Here is a 17798-nt window from a genome sequence, read left to right on the forward strand (position 1 = left end):
GGATGGTTAAGGTCAGGGTGGCACGGAGAAGAGGACGAAGCAGCCAAAAGGGAAGTGACCAGTACCGCATCCCTGAAGCCGACCGCCTCGCTGCTTGGGTGAAAATAATTAGGAGAGAAAGGCAGGACTGGTGGGGTTCAGATTTGCAGCACAAGGTGGGACTGCCTTTGGCAAGCCACCCAGAGACTGAGACACACGCAAGCACACACACACTCACACACACACATTCAATGCACAGCAGGTTGGCTGGCAGCATTTAAAGGCCAAAGTAAGCAGCAAGGAGGAGGGGGGGATGTCTGGTTGCTGGAACCACATGGGGCACATGCAAACAAACAGACATGCTGAGGCACAGACACACACACACTCCCATTGGATGTAGTTCATCTCCCAGCTGTCATCTTAGACTACCAAGTACATTGTCAAGGGCAGTCCCTATTAGAGATAATAGATTTTCAATCAATATATATTAATAATTTAAAGTATAAAATAGATGTAACTGTCCCATTTTGGTGGAAAGTATATTTTTTCTGCCATATTATGTATTAGACATTATAGCTAATAATATTTATTAGCTTTAGTAGCTTCTGATGTCTTTAGACAGTACAAGGAAAATGTTAATCCTAACATAAGAGTCATTTGTGATACATAACATAAATCTATGCATTGATGACATACAGAGAGGCGGGCAGACATAAAGAGAGGCAGAGCAGTTGCTTCACTGTGTAAGATGAGATCAGTGGGATGGCATGTAGAGAGAGATCCTCCCACAGTTCCCTGTTTGAAGCTTTTTCTCTCTGACACACATCTCCACTTTCCACCATTTGAAGATGTGGCACCGCATGTCAGCCATACGCCATCTCTGATCGTGTCATTGTGTGTGTGCGTGTGTGTGTGTCTGCGCACATGAGCGTGCCCTGCTTTGTCAAGCATGTCAAATGTGCTTTTGCCCCCTTGAAGAGGCCCGAACGATGAGATCAATCAGAGCGCAATTGAGCAACCGGGGAAGCAAACCAGCGTTGCACTTAATGTTAGGTGTTGTCATGGAAACACAGGGTGCAGATTTTCCACTTCATTGGCTGCCATCAGTCTACGGGCATTTTAAAAATTATTTCCAAGAAAGGTAATTGAAAGATGGGAGGGAAAATAAGTCAATTGTCCGAAGAAACTAGGTAGAAGACACAGAAGTATCGTAATGAGAAATTCACTGTAACACCATACTTCAATTGAGTGCATTTGTATTTGTGTGTCAGTGTTCAAAACCATGCACTTTAGATTAAAGAGCCGCTGGCAGACCTATTATATATTGACTCTATCTGTGTAATTGCATAGAATAGACAGTCCCAAGAGGCCTTCCCCTGTACTGCTTTTAGCCTTAGCCTAGAGAATCAGAATGGCAATTACACTTTTCTATATTGGAACGTAATCATAAGTATGCACGCACACACAGATGCGCGCACACATGTGCGCACACAGGCACCTGTGATGAACGAGCCGAGGATTGGTTGTGTCACCTCTGCAACAAAGGGTGACCCTGCATTGAACAGGTATCATACATCACCTTATCAGTAGATCTACATAGCACAGACAATTTTAGACATACACAAATACACTCATACAGGAAATAGGAGTTTCTTTCTTCCCCCTACCTCATTACCTATTATTCTCTTATCTCCTCCAGTCACACTCACTTAAGCATTTCCTCCACCCCACTCTATTCTGCCATTTCCAACTCAACCACACCAGAGACCTACCGTTTCTCCCTCTTTTAAGCCATCCTACCTCCATCCTTATACATCATCCCCTGGGCTCCGAACTGTGAACCCTTTACATGAGCAGAGAGGAAGCTGGCAGCTGAAAGCAGGGCTCCCCCGATTTGACTGGTGTCAACATTGTCCTGAGGGGAGAGACAGAGGTGTGTTGTTGTAGAGGAAAGGGGATAGAAACAAAAGAACAGCATGTATTGTAGAACCTAATTTCCAAGGTGCTAAGTACATCTATATTAACAGAAACACACACCATAAAACAACTCCGCATTTAATAGTCGCAGTTGGTCTCCAGCAGCTACTGCGCTGTTCCAACTCTGACCTATTCACATGCACTGAGGGATACTGGCTCGACTACAAATGCAGCCTGAAGCGCCGGGTAGTGCAGAGAAAAATCACTCCCCCACCAGTGCAGGGACTCTGGTTGGATCCCTGGCTGCAATGTTGCTTGCTTGAGCATAATTGGTAATGGTGCAGGTAGGCAGCCACAAAGGATCATATCTGAGAAACGTCACTCATTATCTGTTGCTGGCTGGCTGGATCATCCATTTAGGGGTGATTGCTTGGAACTCCATGTGTTACTTCCTGAACTCGTACTGGCAGATGAAAAGATTGTGAATCCATGTGACTCGTAGGTCTACACCCTCCCCAGGCCAACAGTTATTACGGCAGCAACAAAAACTTCAGTGCAGGAGGAACTGGTCATTATAAAAATGTGAGAAAAAAGGAGAACATACACAAAAGGAAAGTAAAAATACAATTTTGGATTTGTACTTAGGTTTTGTCTTTGTAGAATACTTGTTTAGTTCTTTATTATAGTAGCTTAACACTATAATGCTAGCTAACGTTCATTGCTTGGTTGCTACTAGCTAGGTAACTTAGCTATGTTCCACACTCAGATGTATCTCACCTTTTGTGTTTAATCCAACGACTCCTTTCATCACATCATCTACACATGTAATGCTTTGACGTTAGTTTCAGTCATGTTAGCTTTAGTCATTGAGAGAAAAAGTTATGACAACACATATGTGACTTTTGGGGTTGTGGTCTTATTTTACAGTCTTATACTTCAACAATTTTACAACAAACTGCAACTTTCTTGACTTTCTAAATTATACTTTAAATTGGTGAACATCATATATGTTATTCAGGGCGCAATTGAAATGGGATCAAAAAATTTGACTACTGTACATAAAAAATAAGGTCCCGTGGTGGTCCACCAGAAGGGGGGTGACTTAGGCTCTCTATAACAGTGGAACATTTCATGGCAGACCATAATGTTACAGATTTTAAAGATCTAAATATTTCAATGTTGAATAGCTTCACTTCCCCTTTTTTTGTAGTTCAGTCATTTCAGTTTAAAGTCTTACGTGCAAATAGCATACACAGATTTTACATTTGCACTTTTTATGCTCTAGTGCCCTAATGTCTTATTTATGATTTACATACACGACTGCTCAAGGAGGCAAAAATGTTGAACACTTTGCCATTCACGTACATAGATGCACACACAAAAAGTGCATACCCACAACACATGCATTCTCACTGGTCAATTTGCATGCTCCATACAATCTACATGCATGGCTCCAGACATATGGACTCGTATGCTGCCACCAGACAGCCTTATTGATATTGACTTGACAGCCTCCCAGCAGCAAGGCTGGGGCTAGCAGGTCCAGAGCTGCTGAAAGGAAGGAAGGAAGGAAGGAAGGAAGGATGGAAGGATGGATGGATGGGAAAGGGGGAGTGATAGAATGGATGAAGGTGATGGTGCCAGGATAAAGGAGGAATAAATCTGTTTAGAATTGGACATGGAGGTGGGAGGTGATTCTTTAGAGCTGCTCTTGATATTTGGCTCTTGATTTTCTGAGGCAGTAGTTCATGACACCACAAGCAGTTTACCAATCGCATCCTGCTTTAGAGATCTTGGTGGTGCTTCGTAGGTGCAAAATGCAGCAGTGAGGAATATGCTTTTAATAAAATATGTCTTTCTAAAAAAAGGCCTTTCAAAGAGTGTGTGCACATGTTGGGGTACACACGTATACATTTCAACTATTGTGGGGAATCAAACCTTTGATTTTCTGACATTCCAAGCTTACTTTCTTTTCTTACTTCATCACCAAAGTATAGGTAGCACTGTGTGTATTATTGGACCCTTCTTGTCAGTTTTTCTTCCTCTCATCACCAACCCATTTCTCTAGTTACATACACTGCAGTGGTTGCCAGATATCATATTACCACCCTTCTCCCATGTGTAGACAGCTGCCATTACACTGAATTAAACCAAAATATGAAATCAGGGTTGCCAGATTGATGCTCTGCCGTCCTCCAAGGAATACTTACATCATGCTAAGTGTCTCGCTGACCCTCGATGCTCTCATTACTGCTTGTTAAAACAATTAAATGTGACGTGTGTCAGATTTATAACTCACCCCTGTGTGTGTGCATGTGTGTGCATGTGTATGTGTTTGTTTTATTCTGAACAGATGTGAGCATCTGCCAATGCAGTTAAGGCCATTAATACGTGTCTAGAGGTGTTTGTATGTGGATGCGTCTTGTTTTTGGCAACAGCTGTTGTTATTTGCTGTGTGTTTGTATATGCACATTTGCAAGTTGTCTGACATTCTGTACCTGATTTTAAATATACATATGTATTTATGAGACACAAACAGTCGATGTAGGTGTCTCTTTGGAAAAAGTGCGGAAAATGACTTGATTCTACTGTTCCTGTTGGGGTTTCTTTGTCTGCAATTACACACATACAGGCATGAGCATGTGCATCCGTAAACACACTTCACAAATAGAGCACCTTTAAGCTTTGAAACTTTTTTTTCAACATTGAAGCTTGTGTTTTCCCACAATGCAGGACACATTTTAAACTACATGTCTATGAAAAGCGCTGTGAGATAACTGTTGTTGTGATTTGGCGCTATATAAATAAAATTGAATTGAATTGAATACACTTTTGCAGGGCTTGAACAAAACTAATGAATACATAAAGTAGATAATAAAGGTGAGGCCAACCTATGTCATTCAGTACACCATCAATCTTACATGGAATGTCATCCTGCAAGTCTTCAAGTGGATGCAGTTGTTGTTTGGTAATTATTATGTATTATGTATAATGTACTGGTCTTCAGTAAGCAGTTTCAAAACAATAGTACCACAGACATGCACATAATGTAGTTTTTGGAAAGGCAAAAGGTTGTTGTTTCCCAGAGGCACTGATCCATTTCTGTGGTAACCAGTGTGTTGCAACTATCCTTTTGTGTATGTTTGAGCTTGCACCCTTTTTATGAGACTTTTAAAGTATCACTGCACATTTAATCAGGTATCATTTGGCATCCTTGGGAGTATCTGTGTTTTGATTCCTCTAAAGTCTCTTTCCATGTGCTGTTTCTGTTCTATTTCATCCACCTCTAACACTTTCCCAGGGATTTTTAGCAGGAAGCTGTGTTTCACACTCTGGCCACCAGAGTGCACTGTGTGATGGGATTGCCCATGCCTAGCCCAAGGCCTCCCTAGATCATGAGCCTCAGCACTTGAAAGTCCAGTTGCTTTTCATTGGTTGAAGAAGAGCAGGCCCTCTTGGCCCTGTGTTTGAAGTGGTGTCCGTACGTCTTCCTGTACCTCCTTCAGTAAAGTGTGGGTTAGAAGAATCTCTTCACAGCAGCAAGTGAGCATTGAGAAGGTCAGAGCTGGTAAAGAAAAACTCCTGACATTGCTTAAGATTCGCAGCTGTCAGATGGAAAAAAAACGGCCTCCTCCTTGCTATTTCCTGTCTGATGTATGGAGCCAATAAGAGGAGACCTTCAGTTCTATTTAGCAGTGGTCTGCTTCTCTGCTGCTGTGTGTGAGTGCAGGTCGTTTGGCCCCAATAAACATCCAGCTTTATTGGACAACTCCACAGCTCCTCTCCTCCGTCGTTACAGCTTTCTGGAGAGGGCAAGGTGGGGAAGGAAGAGAATTGTGTGTGTGTGTGTGTGTGTGTGTGTGTGTGTGTGTGTGTGTGTTTGTGTGAGGTGACCAGGGAAGTGTTATGTGTATAATTAATGACCTCATCCTGCTCCTCCTGCTGTCCAACAAAGAGACTAAGAGGGGGTTATAGACAAAGAGCAAAGATAGTAGGTGAAATCAAGAGAGAGAATATGGCAAGAAGGAGAAAGGGGAGGACAGGGAGGGACAAAGAGATTGAAGGGGGAAGCATATGTTAAAGGCTGCACCTAATAAATAATGAGTTTTGTCAGTGGCCGAGTGGCTGTCCCCGCTGTCTACTGGAAGGGCAATTACATAGCTTTCACCCCTCCCGTGCTCCCTGCCAAATAAATCCACCCCCTCTTGCCCCAGTCCTTTATTTTTCATGCTCCTAATCTTCAGCACTTTCCTGCTTCCCTTCTCTGTCATAGCTTCAGCAGCTCCTCTGTTCCCAAGCTAATAATGGGCGCTCAGTGTAAATAAGTGGTAAATACCAAGGGGCCTTGGCTTGAAGAGAAACCTAGAACTGATCAAGCCCTGCCTGTCACAGCACATCTTTTTTTCTGACTGCTGTGAGGAGGTGTAGCAAGGACAAAGGCAAGCGAAGGGTGGGAGGTGACTGGTCTGTCTAGCAGTGGACTCTGGTGGAGACTGTAGTCCCAGGGGGTCAGTCTGGCCCTCCTCTGTCAACCTATTTCCTCTCTGGACCCTTCTTCCATACCATCCAGTAGTACCTGACCCATCAGTACCTTAAATTGATCAGTGTACTACCATCCAACTGCTCAGCCGTGATTCTACATTTTACATTCACAATGATGAGAGGGATGGCCTGGAGTAATGACAGGAGGTGGAGATGATCTCCTCAGATTACATTCTCTTTACCTGAACCCCAAGGGCTCTCCTCCTCCTCCTCCTCCGCCTCCTCTGCATGTTAACAAAGACATTCAGCCTGAGTCATTTGGCCAGCGTTTGGCATAGGTCTGCGTGACAGCGGAGGAGCCGGTGCACCTGTCAGAGGTGTGGGGGCCCATCTGTACAGTAACAAGCAGCTTAGTCCCATGCCTGCAGCAAGAGGTGGAGCTGGCACAGTCTGGCTTGGGTTACCGCACTCCTGGGAGAACGCATGCATGAGTGTTGTGGGTTATAGAATGAATAGGTCATGTTGGCTCATTAGAAGAACAAGGAAATGCAAGTGTGTGTGTGTGTGTGTGTGTCTGTTTGTAGAATGGTGTGCACAGGTGCATCCCATTTGTATGTTACATTTGTTTGTCCGCATACTTTTTTAGTTTGTGGTTTGCATGCCAGAGGGATCATAATGATTCATTGTCTATAAAGAAGTAGAGTTGCGTAGTTACAAGGGGCTGAGGGGTTTACGAGGGTTATAAGCACAGCTGCATCCTGCATGCAGACAAGTGAGTCTTCCGCAAAGGTCAGAGGGATGAAAACTGTTTGGCCGGAGTGTGGGGAATACAGGAAAAGTTAGGTTAGCTTATGGGTTTTCAGTAGTTAGCTTCAGTGCCAAAATGATCAGTCAATGAATCGATTATTCAATCAAGGGGAAATTGACACTTGTGACATTCACTAAAATATGGTTCACTAGTTACAGAGGATGTGCTGTTTTTCTTGTTTAATTTGACTGTAAATAGAATATCTCTCAGTTCTGGATTGTAGTTTGAACTAAACAAGTATTTTGATGACGTCACCTTGGTCAGTGGCAAATGTTAATGGATATTTTAAACATTTCTAAAGATTTATTAATTAATGGTAACGCTTTCAACAGATTAATTGATAATGAAAAATCCTTGTTAACACAGGACGTAGAATAGCAGAACCGGAGCCTACTTTTTGTAGATAATGCACCCCTATATCTGAGTCCAAACAACCATTCATATCTATAGTTAATAATCAACAAAGTAAGCTATTACAAATTCTCTGTCCACATTATTAAAGCACACACACACGCACAGATAAAATGTGTTAACCCATGTTTCCCTCTTTTCCCAGTATCCCAGTATTTTCCCCTGGGAGTACGATCATGTATAACCCATTTCCCCTCATGATCTGGCCTGTAAATATTAAATATGTAGCTGTATCATCAAACATTTAACGCTCACACTGCTACAAATCAGATTCCTAATCGTGTGTGGACTCACGTGCATGTCTTGATCCAAAGTTGATGTGAGTGTGCTGTTTGTATGCTCGAGTAATTCATAAAAGTTGTGCAGACTTGCAGGCGGACAGCGATGTCTGCATAACAGAGTGTTAAGTGTTAAATCGTTGTTAGGGAAACAGTGCTTTCTTATCCACTTAACTGTGTTGGTGGGTACGTGTGCGTCTGTCCGTGTATATTTGTGTGCATGGTGTAGGCTGGGAAGCCTCCTCGGCACTGGGTAAAGTGGGCTAAGTTTACTGGGGCAGAAAATGCTGGAGCGTGACTCAATCCAGCGCCTTCATACAACCAGCCTCTCAAATATGCCTCTGTGGCATTCTGTCTGCTCAATGCCTCTTGGACACACACTCACTCAATGGTGAGAGGCTTATTTGTAGGACGGAGAAGACAGAAGCAAAGGCTCAGACCAAGTTAGAAAAGGTGGAAGGTGTATTTGTTTTATGAATCCCCCTGCATATCTGATGTTCATTTTCTACACAAATATTTCAAAGCCCATTTACTATGGTTAGAGTATGAATGGGCCTGACTAAAATCCAAGGTGACTTTCACTGTAGCAAGAATGACATAAGATAGTAGAGTGCACCTACCTCTTCCCTCACAGGCCTTTCTAGAAATCATCCACATACACTTCCATGCACGCTCAGTCGCTCACACACAGACACACACGCCTGCGCCCTGAGACACACAAATAACACAGAGCAATTCACTATAATGTGGAATGACAGATTTGGGGTGCGGAGTGAAACAGCAAAATTCTGATTACTAACAGCGCTGCAGAGAATGACTTAGCAGAATCCCTTTCATTTGCACTTGCTGTCCGTCATCCCTTCGAGGCTGACAAAAAAAGACATCAATGGAGATGAAGAAACCACAAAAGATAGAACAACTGTCAGCAAAAAGATAAAAATACTCAAATACAGAAACAGACCTACTTTATATAAAGATATGTTAATAAGAATGCTAATAATAATCAGGTGGATATGTAGGTATAGGAAACGCAACAGAAGGATTATAACTTAAAGTAAGTCAACAAAAACTTGTAGGTCATTTGGCCAGACACGTGAGCAGATGACGTGCTGTGTGTTGCATTCCCTGCACACTTACAGACTTTAACACCTACTTGTCCGGTGGAATAAATCCTTTAGACAGTTAGCTGCAAACAGATGCTTAAGAGGCTTTATCAACATGTCTGGAATAGATACTATTTTGAGTCTATGAGTGTGTGCGTGTAAACTTCAAACCACCTGGAAGATTTCCCAAAGTTTGATTAGCACATATCCCTATATTCCATGCCAGGTGGACCTCATGATCAATCAGGCTCACACCGGCACACACTCTGTAGTCTTGCTTATAATTAGAATTAAAGACCAAAACTGTCCTCAGAGCTTTTTTTCTATGAATCAGAATCAGAGGGACTTGTCAAGGCCAGTTTTGTGATGCATAGCCTGAGTTGCTGCAGTAGCCACCACGATGGTGTTCTCGCTGCTTACTGGATTACTGGAACAGTCAACTTCAAGGAGGAACCCGGTGGTGGAGTAAGATGGAAAAACTCTTCCGATTTAGACTGCTGTGCTGCGTTTCATCTTAAGGTGTTGATGTGGTAAATTGTAGTGAAGTTGATTATTATCTGACACCAGTTAATATAGCAAGTTTGGTAGTTTTAATGTAAATCAATTTTGAGCAATTATTTGCTGAATTCTGTACTATTTCATCTATCTATACATTTCTTCTATCTATACATTTATATAATAGTTACTGTTTATTTACATCTGCATGATAATGTTCATGAGGCACTGGATGCTTCATATTTAAAATTAATCTAAATCCCACACTAATATGTTTGTAAGTGCACCTTGTGTATGTGTGATGGAACACAATGCGTCATTTGCTTCTGTGTATTATGCAAAAGGTGAGGTGAAATGCAGCTCTCTTTCTCTGAGGTGGCTGATGTAAACATTGCACCAGCGATTCATTCTGCTACCTTCACTTGCCACCACACACACTGGATTATACACAGAAATCTGGGTTTTAACCCAAGCCGTGCCAAGGAGTCACAGTGGGACAAGCTGTACTGTGTCTCCTCTCCGTTGGGGGGCTAAGCTCCTCACTCGTGACGAATGCTGGTCTAGATAGGCTACCTGCCACTCTCGGCGCCCTTCACTGCATTCGGTCTCCACGTGCCACCTGCTTCACACGTCTTAGTGGCCATATACTGTCCATCTTCACCATGCTGGAGGGTATTTATAATGCATGAGCGGCATGCAGATGAGAATTAGAGGGATACTTGAGTGTATTATTAATGGTTGGGTGTTATATATTCACAGCAGGGAGCATTAGGAGTGGGAAAGCCTCCTGAGGTCAACAAAGGACTGATGGATTTGTGCACTCCGTCTTTAACTCCCAGTGATGTGTTTTATGGTGTCTGTGTGAATGCGTGTGTGTGTGTGTGTGTGTGTGTGTGTGTGTGTGTGTGTGTGTGTGTGTGTGTGTGTGCGTGTGTGTGCGTGTGCGTGCTTTGCAATAGACTTGGTCACACCCCAGTGTTCCTGACCACAGTTGACGTGAGGACCGATGAGTGGCTGATCCTGTCAGCCAAGAGAGGTCAGAGAGCAACGGTCATTGGCACTCTGACACACTGGGTCTGTATGGCTTAGGAAGAGGGCAGGAGGGAGAGATAAGACTGAGAGGGATGTCTCTGGGACACAGTGGGACTAAGAGAGAGAAATTAGGCAAGAAAAGAAATATCAAAAAACGTGGAAAAAGGTTAAATGTGAGACATGGAACCAAAATCATTTAAGGGGTTTGATTTAGAGAGTGAAGAGGAAGTGTGACCATCAGGTTAGATGATCAGCTTCATAGTCCATCATGATAAATTAAAGTAAAGTATTAGAGAACGCTGGTAAAAACTGCTTGTATTTTCCTGAAAAACCTATAAACCTGATTTCTTTGCTATGTACTGTGCATTTAATATGTAATAATGCACGTGCATGGCAGAGACTACTGTGTACACCCTAATAGTGCAATAGGGATGAAAAGAAACACTTTTACACATCCTTTTATCAAAATAATGAGTAATGAGGTGTTTAATCAGGTATTTAATATTGTACTTTAATAAAGTTGGGAGACTAACTAGAGACAGATTAACAAAAGAATGGTCAAAATCAAAGCAACAGATGCTAGGCTTACTTTTATAGGTCAAGCTCCAGAAACCCTTGGTCCTACATTTCCCATAATGCAACTTAACTGCATCTTTCAGTAGACCGTTCCTGACTGTTAAATGCCTCATCTTTCAAAGGACATGCCTGCAGTTTGAAACACAGGTTTTCTGTCTAATGCTTGAAGTCTCAAACTGAACACAACATAACCTTGATGACATCAGAATGACATCATGAGGGTTACTTTTAAACCCCTTAGATTACCTGCTTAACCTGCTTTCTCCTCATCACTTGGTCACTTGTTTAAATGTAAGAGTAGTTTGTGTAGCCCTCCTTATATACAGTCATATCCTGTTTTTTGGTGCAGCCCAGCTACACTCACTTTCCCCTTTACCCCCCACAGTCTGACTCAGTCTCATTGTTTCTTTCTTTCAATTTAAGTCTGGTCAGCTGAGAGAGGATGGGGGTAACATTCCACCAGCATTTGCCAGAAAAACAAAAACAACCCCTCTCCATGGAGCGTCGCACCAACATCCTTCGTCCCTCCGCTTCCCATCTTTTCTTCTACTTTCCCTCCTCCCTCCTTCAAGCAATGACCATCTGCAATGCACCCTTCCCTCCCACCGCTCTCCTTTCCAATCAGCCCTCTACCCCACATGCCCTGTCCTCTGAAACCCCCGCCTGCCCCTCCCCGTCACTGTTACATAAGCTTCCAGTGATAGATCCAGGCCATGTTGCTGTTGTTTTCCCCTGTGTGTCTATTGGAGCCTCAGCATCCATCAGGGCCAGTCCTTAATGAGGCCGCTACAAAGGCCCATTGATGAGAGGCCCAGTGTGAGAGAAGATGACCCCAGCCAAGAGCCCCCAGAACTGGGCATCAGCTGCCCTAGGCTCCCCCTCCACACAAAGACGTCCACTGTGGACAGAGACCTGAAAGGGCACAGAGAAGAAGAGGGAGAGAGAGAGAAAGGGAGGAGATATCCTGTTCAGACTGAGAGAATGTGAGATAGAAAGATATCAAAAAAATGAAAAAGACGTATGACTTCATCACAGAGTAGTTGCTAGCTCCCCATTAAGCCTTATGCTTCCTCCTCCTCCTCTTCTCTTCCTCCTCTGTGTGTCCCAAGAACAGTGAGACCCACCCTCTGCCCTCCCTCTGCCAGGGAGTTGTCAGTGTCTTTATCTCACCCAGGGATCATAACTCAGATCTGAGGAGTGGACAACAAGGCTCTAGTCTGTCACAAATCCTCATCAGTGGCCAAAGGTTGCTCAAAGGAGCATTCCAAGCACTCTGAGGAGACCCCGCACTCTTTTTGGAAACATTTGGAGCACTAAACGGGATCCAGGCAGGTTTTAGGAGCCGAGTTTAGTGGATAGATGTGTTTTTTGAATCACTTTTGGACTGCAACTGGTCGTTTGGAAAGGAAGTCTTGGATGGAAGATGACAGGAGGATATGGACAAATGATGCTGGACTGTTAGAAGCTGTCATGGCGTGACCTTTCAGAGAATTGGGATGTTATATGACTGACATGGCTTAACTATCTGTCAGTATCCCATGAATACATGAGGAAGAGAAAAGGAGAGTCCTTAAGTCGGTCAAAAACTATACATCTCTCTCTTCGGTGGCGTTTTTTGGATCAGCTGAATGATGACTCTTGCAGCACGACTCGAGGACTTAGAGGTGACCCTGGAGCACATGCTTATGGATGTCTTTGTAAGTTTGGCCACTCTTTCTTTTGTTTACTTTTGTTTTAATTGTCTTACCTGTCACAAACTGCACTTAACAATGCATTTATGTTAGTCATCTTAGTCACCATTCCTCTCTCTTCTCTCCGTGCTTCATGCGGGTGACCTCTCCAGTGCATAATTGCAGTTGGAGGCCAGTGGCCAACATATGTTCACGTCTCTTTCCAGGTGCTCTCTTATTAATTGGCACAAAAAAAAACCAACGCGCTGATTAAACACACACAGGGAGATTTACAGAATAAACTGGCTCGCCAGGAATCTAACCTGGGCTGTATGGCCTATATGTGACTCACCACAGGGTTAGCCCACAGATTTAAGACTTGGGGAATGTTAACCCAGCATGTGAGGAGCTTTCATCCAGCCAACTCTGTAATATTAAATCTAGGTACTGGGCTTATTCTGGCTTTGTGTGATCTGCAGCCCTCCTTTTTATCTGCAGATAGGCGTAAATCTTTTGATTAGGATTTAATGAAATCTCAATGTGAAGGAAGTGAGGATTGAGAACAAGGAAATGACGGATGAAATAGGAATCAGAATGAGAAGGAAACTCTGATGGATGTGATAGTCAGGTTTCTATTGCCCGTGACACTTGGTTAGAGTTAGATTACTCACTGTGGTTTACAAAGCATTCGGGCTGTGGGAATGAAAAACTGCTCTACACTGCATCCCTCACACACACACACACTGATACACAAACGTGCACACATTTAGATACAATAACATGCAAGCACATGCAGACTACCTCTGTAGGCACACAAACACACACATTGTAAATACGACATCAGAATCCCTGGTTGCTTTGATCTGCCGGCTGCTGTAATGAGTTTGGTCGTTAAGCTGCTGTTTGCCTTTAACATTGTTTACAGGCACAGGCATCTGTTGGAGAGAACAGTAATCTGTCCTTTCCTGAGATATACTGTGCTCCCAGTGAACACTATCAGCACTCGTTCCACTGCTGCAGGGCAGAGATGTCACAGATATATGCAGATATTTGATGCCTGAATCCATCAAGCGCTTTTGGAGATTTGGTCATTTTCATATATCCAACAGATGATTTATGTCTGAAGCAATAAAGATTAGTGTTTATGGCCGGAGCAGGATTTGGATTATTCATGCACTGCGTGTAGGATGGAAAAAGCGGGAGGAAAATGCTTCCTTCCTCTACATTTCCTCTCAGCATCCTAATTAGACTGCTTATTTATTCATTTCTCTAATTGCTGGAAGAGACTGGAAAACAGACGGTTATCTGGCCACTTTGCATACTTAAATGAGAAATATTCAAATCGACGGGCACCCTTTTCCAGGCCGGTTGCTTACTGCGCGTACGTACATCCAAACGCACACGCACACACACACACACACACACACATGCAGACATGAGAAAAGAAGAGGCCTATTTCAGTGAACCATCAAATAAAGGCAGGGCGAATTAAATAGTTTTATGGGAAGGCTTACCAGCAGCAGACGTGTGTCATGGATCAGGCATCTTATACTTCGGAAAACATTATGTCAGTGTTCCAAAACAGCAGACTAACAGTAATATACTATATGAAAAGTGTAGAGTGTGAGTACAAGTAAGCGTTATGCGTGAATTAACACAGCAGTGAGCAGAGATAGGGGTCGTATGAGGAATATTAAGGGTCATTAGAATAATGACATTGCTTCTCCATCCTCCAGCGGAGAAGGACCTCCAGAGTCCTATTTGCGCTGCTCATTGGCTGGAAGCAGGAGCTGAGTGCAAAGCTGTATTCCGAGGCGCACGGCTATTTTCATTAGCACAGCAGCGCAAAGTAATGATTCAGGAAAGCCGAGAGGATGCGAAACAACGGGCTTCCCTTACAACCTCTTTTACTACAAGAAAAGGAGGTCACTATTTTGTTGCCTTGCTTGCTCGCGGGAAGCCGGAGCTGAGTCATTTGCAGACATGTCATGTCAAGAATTAAAGCACGTGACTGCACTCCCCCAAACCCCGGCCCACCCCAACATCTTTTAGGAGATAAAGACTTATCAATCATCTGTGTTACTATATAGCTTGATTTCGCGCCACAGAGGTCTCATTCACACAGCCGACGTAGTAACACTGCCACATACACAGTGACGAGACCCTTTGACATGAATAAAATAACGTCATGATCTGTATCTGCTGATTGGATTTTCTTTTTTTCTTTTTTTTTCCCCTGCTGCTGTAAAATGTCCGTTCATGGCGTCATATCAGCTCCTGCCAAAGCAGCAGTGTATTGTGTTGCTGGTCCGCTGAGCTGTGTGAGCTGCGAGGGGAGGACAGAGAGAAAGAGAAAGAGAGAGAGAGAGACGGCAGCTCCTCTCTCAGAGGCTGCCTCACAGTCTCGCACAAAGGCTGACAGTCACGTCAGGAAATGAAGCGTTTTGATTAAAAATGCATTCAGTCCTTGTGTAGTTTAATTGAATCTCCTCCTCGTGCACCCCACAAACATCTCCACAACCCCCCACACACCACCCACCACCACCACCACCACCACCCATGCCTTCTGTGACGCAGGCCCGGAGGCAGACCCTTCTCTCGCTCCTCTTCCTCGTTTTTCTCCTTCCTCCCCCTCATCTCCTCCTGACAGAGGAAGACCTCAGCTGGATTGGACTGTTTCCATCGCAGCTGTACCTCTCTGCTCTGCTCCTTTCAGCACTGTCTCCTCTCCTTCCAGCGGTCATAAAGCACAAGTTCATAGCTTTTGGGAGTTCTAGTCTGCCACAAAGGGCCTGTGGTCTCTGAGAAGCGTTCAGTCTGGCAGGAGCACAAACACTGTAACGTACTGATACCAAGAACATTACTCTCTCCACTCCACAATTGTATCACAGCATTGTATAGTATGTGTGTCTATGTGCATGCAATGGTTCTCTTGTGACTGTGCTACTGTAGATGTGTTGTTTCAGATGCTATTGACTGGGTGTGTTATATGCAACCATTCTGTTATGTAATGGTTGTGTCCTCTGCCCAGTGACAAAATTGGTCAGTTATAACAAGCTGACCTCCTCCTTCTTTCTCTCTCTCTCTGTTCCTCTCCATCAAATATCCCGTCTACATTAATCTGATAGTGGTATTGATCGGGATGAGCCTGTCAAATCCTCTGAGGACCAAGGCATAATTTAGGAGATATTTTAAAGCCTTTTCTACGCAACCATACCCTGCTTGTCCTTTAACAGTGAATTTTTTTTTTTTTAAATCTCTCTTTAGTTGATAGCAGACAGTATAGAGGCAGACCGAGAAAAGGCAGAGGCAGAAAAAAAGGGGACAGAGTGGCAAGGCAAGTTTATATGAATAGCACCTTTCAACAACAATGCAATTCAAAGGGCTTTACATAAGAGGGACATGCAACAAAGGCCCCTGGCCAGTATCTAACTAGTGACGTTGTGGCTATGTGGTATGTGCTTTAACCATTCGACTTTCAGGACACTCCAACTTTTAAAGCTGTGCTCTGTGTATTGTGTATTTTTTCCTACTGTCAACAAATCCAATAAAAATACCAAAACCAACATTGCCTTAGTCTCTCTATTAATAATCCCTACCCTGTCTGTGGCATTCAGACCTGAGCCCATTCATTTCCACTGAAGAAGTAAAACTTAAAAATGTGAAACAAATATATTGCTTTGTTTCCAATTGAGTAAGTTATTTCCTAAAACAGCTGGGCATTGTACTTTTTACTCAACCAGGAGTCAAGTCAGTATTATTTATATAGCCCAATATCACAAATTTGCCTCAAGGGGCTTTACAATCTGTACAGTATACCGCTATCCTTACGCGGAAAGTCCACTGAATCTGGCTGCATTGCGTTACTGCTGCGCCACTGTTTTGCTCTGTCTTCTGCCCAGACGCGTTTCAGGTGCAGAGCACATTTTTGGCTTGTTGTTAATTTGTGCTTTTTTGTGCTTCTATTAGGACTACCGGTGTTCTGACGATATATGGTGCCTTGTTGAAAAATGCTACTGTAGCGCAAATCGATAGCAGCGTCTATCGAGTCACTCTGCCCTATCAAAAAATGCTACCTTATGTGTTCCCATTTCCAATCTATTACTATTTAACTCTCTAAGTATTATGACGTGGTCTGTGTTTAGATTATATTATAACATAATTTCAGGGGTAGCATATTCTGATAATAATGCTCCCACTACAGAAATAATTTAAATTTGCACCACTGCTCACTCCATGTGTAGGCCTACTGTAATGAGATGGTGAACATGTTGAAATACTATATTATTACATCTTTATTTAAGAGTTCAGGAGTAGCGTACTCTGATAGACTAATAATTATTATATTTGGATATTGCTGATGATTAGCCGCTGTCTCGATGGAATGCCCAACAGGAAGGTTGCACAGATTTATGGCCGTGGAAACAGACCACGCTTGTGGGTGGTGCACATGCGCAGACCCGCTAAGTAGCATATCTCGATAGGTAGCATAAATCGACACAACACTGGCATCAGCTCTCTGCTACCCAATTTTGTTCCGTTGTCTGCACTAGGGGTGTGACAATAAATCGATACGGCAATATATCGTTGAACATTTTTCCATGATACTGTATCGATATTCCAGCCCATCATATCGATACATAATATTAATAAAAAATAGCGCTTCGATGGTTAGCTCAATGCTAACTTAAAATAGGATTCTCCATTAAGGTGCTAACGGACATTAGCATCGCAATCGCAAAAATACAATCTTAACATAAACTACACATTTTGCTTCACATGCTGAACATCGTGAGCGACATACTGTGCAAATACTTAAAGTACGTGTTTACTGAGCTCTGTGTGAAATAAAAAAGAGCTGCTAACTTCACTGTCTTGATCTGCTATTCTACTACTTCTGCAGTCCACACAGACCAGCTACAGCAACCCCAAAGGGTCAAAACTCAAACCCAATATTCCAAGTGGCCTAAAAATACCATAGACTGTATACAGCTATCAGTAGGAAGAGAAAGGGCAGCACAATGCTGTGTCACTGAACAGTTATTAA

General features: G+C 43.2%; 1 protein-coding gene across 2 annotated transcripts in view; it reads left to right on the plus strand.

Annotated features, from left to right (window-relative positions):
• The window catches only part of frmd4a (FERM domain containing 4A), a 101996-nt gene that overhangs the window by 16826 nt on the left and 67372 nt on the right, over positions 1-17798 (plus strand). The window contains exon 1 of one of the 2 annotated variants that reach the window (XM_046036724.1): positions 9479-9497. The exons of the other annotated variant lie outside the window; for it this stretch is intronic. The gene's annotated coding sequence lies outside the window, so the exon portion shown is untranslated. Of the gene's footprint in view, positions 1-9478; positions 9498-17798 lie in introns of those variants that run through there. 2 annotated transcript variants of the gene reach the window in all.

This window comes from Micropterus dolomieu, linkage group LG22 (genome assembly GCF_021292245.1).
Source record: "Micropterus dolomieu isolate WLL.071019.BEF.003 ecotype Adirondacks linkage group LG22, ASM2129224v1, whole genome shotgun sequence".
In the NCBI taxonomy this organism is placed as follows: Eukaryota; Metazoa; Chordata; class Actinopteri; order Centrarchiformes; family Centrarchidae; genus Micropterus; species Micropterus dolomieu.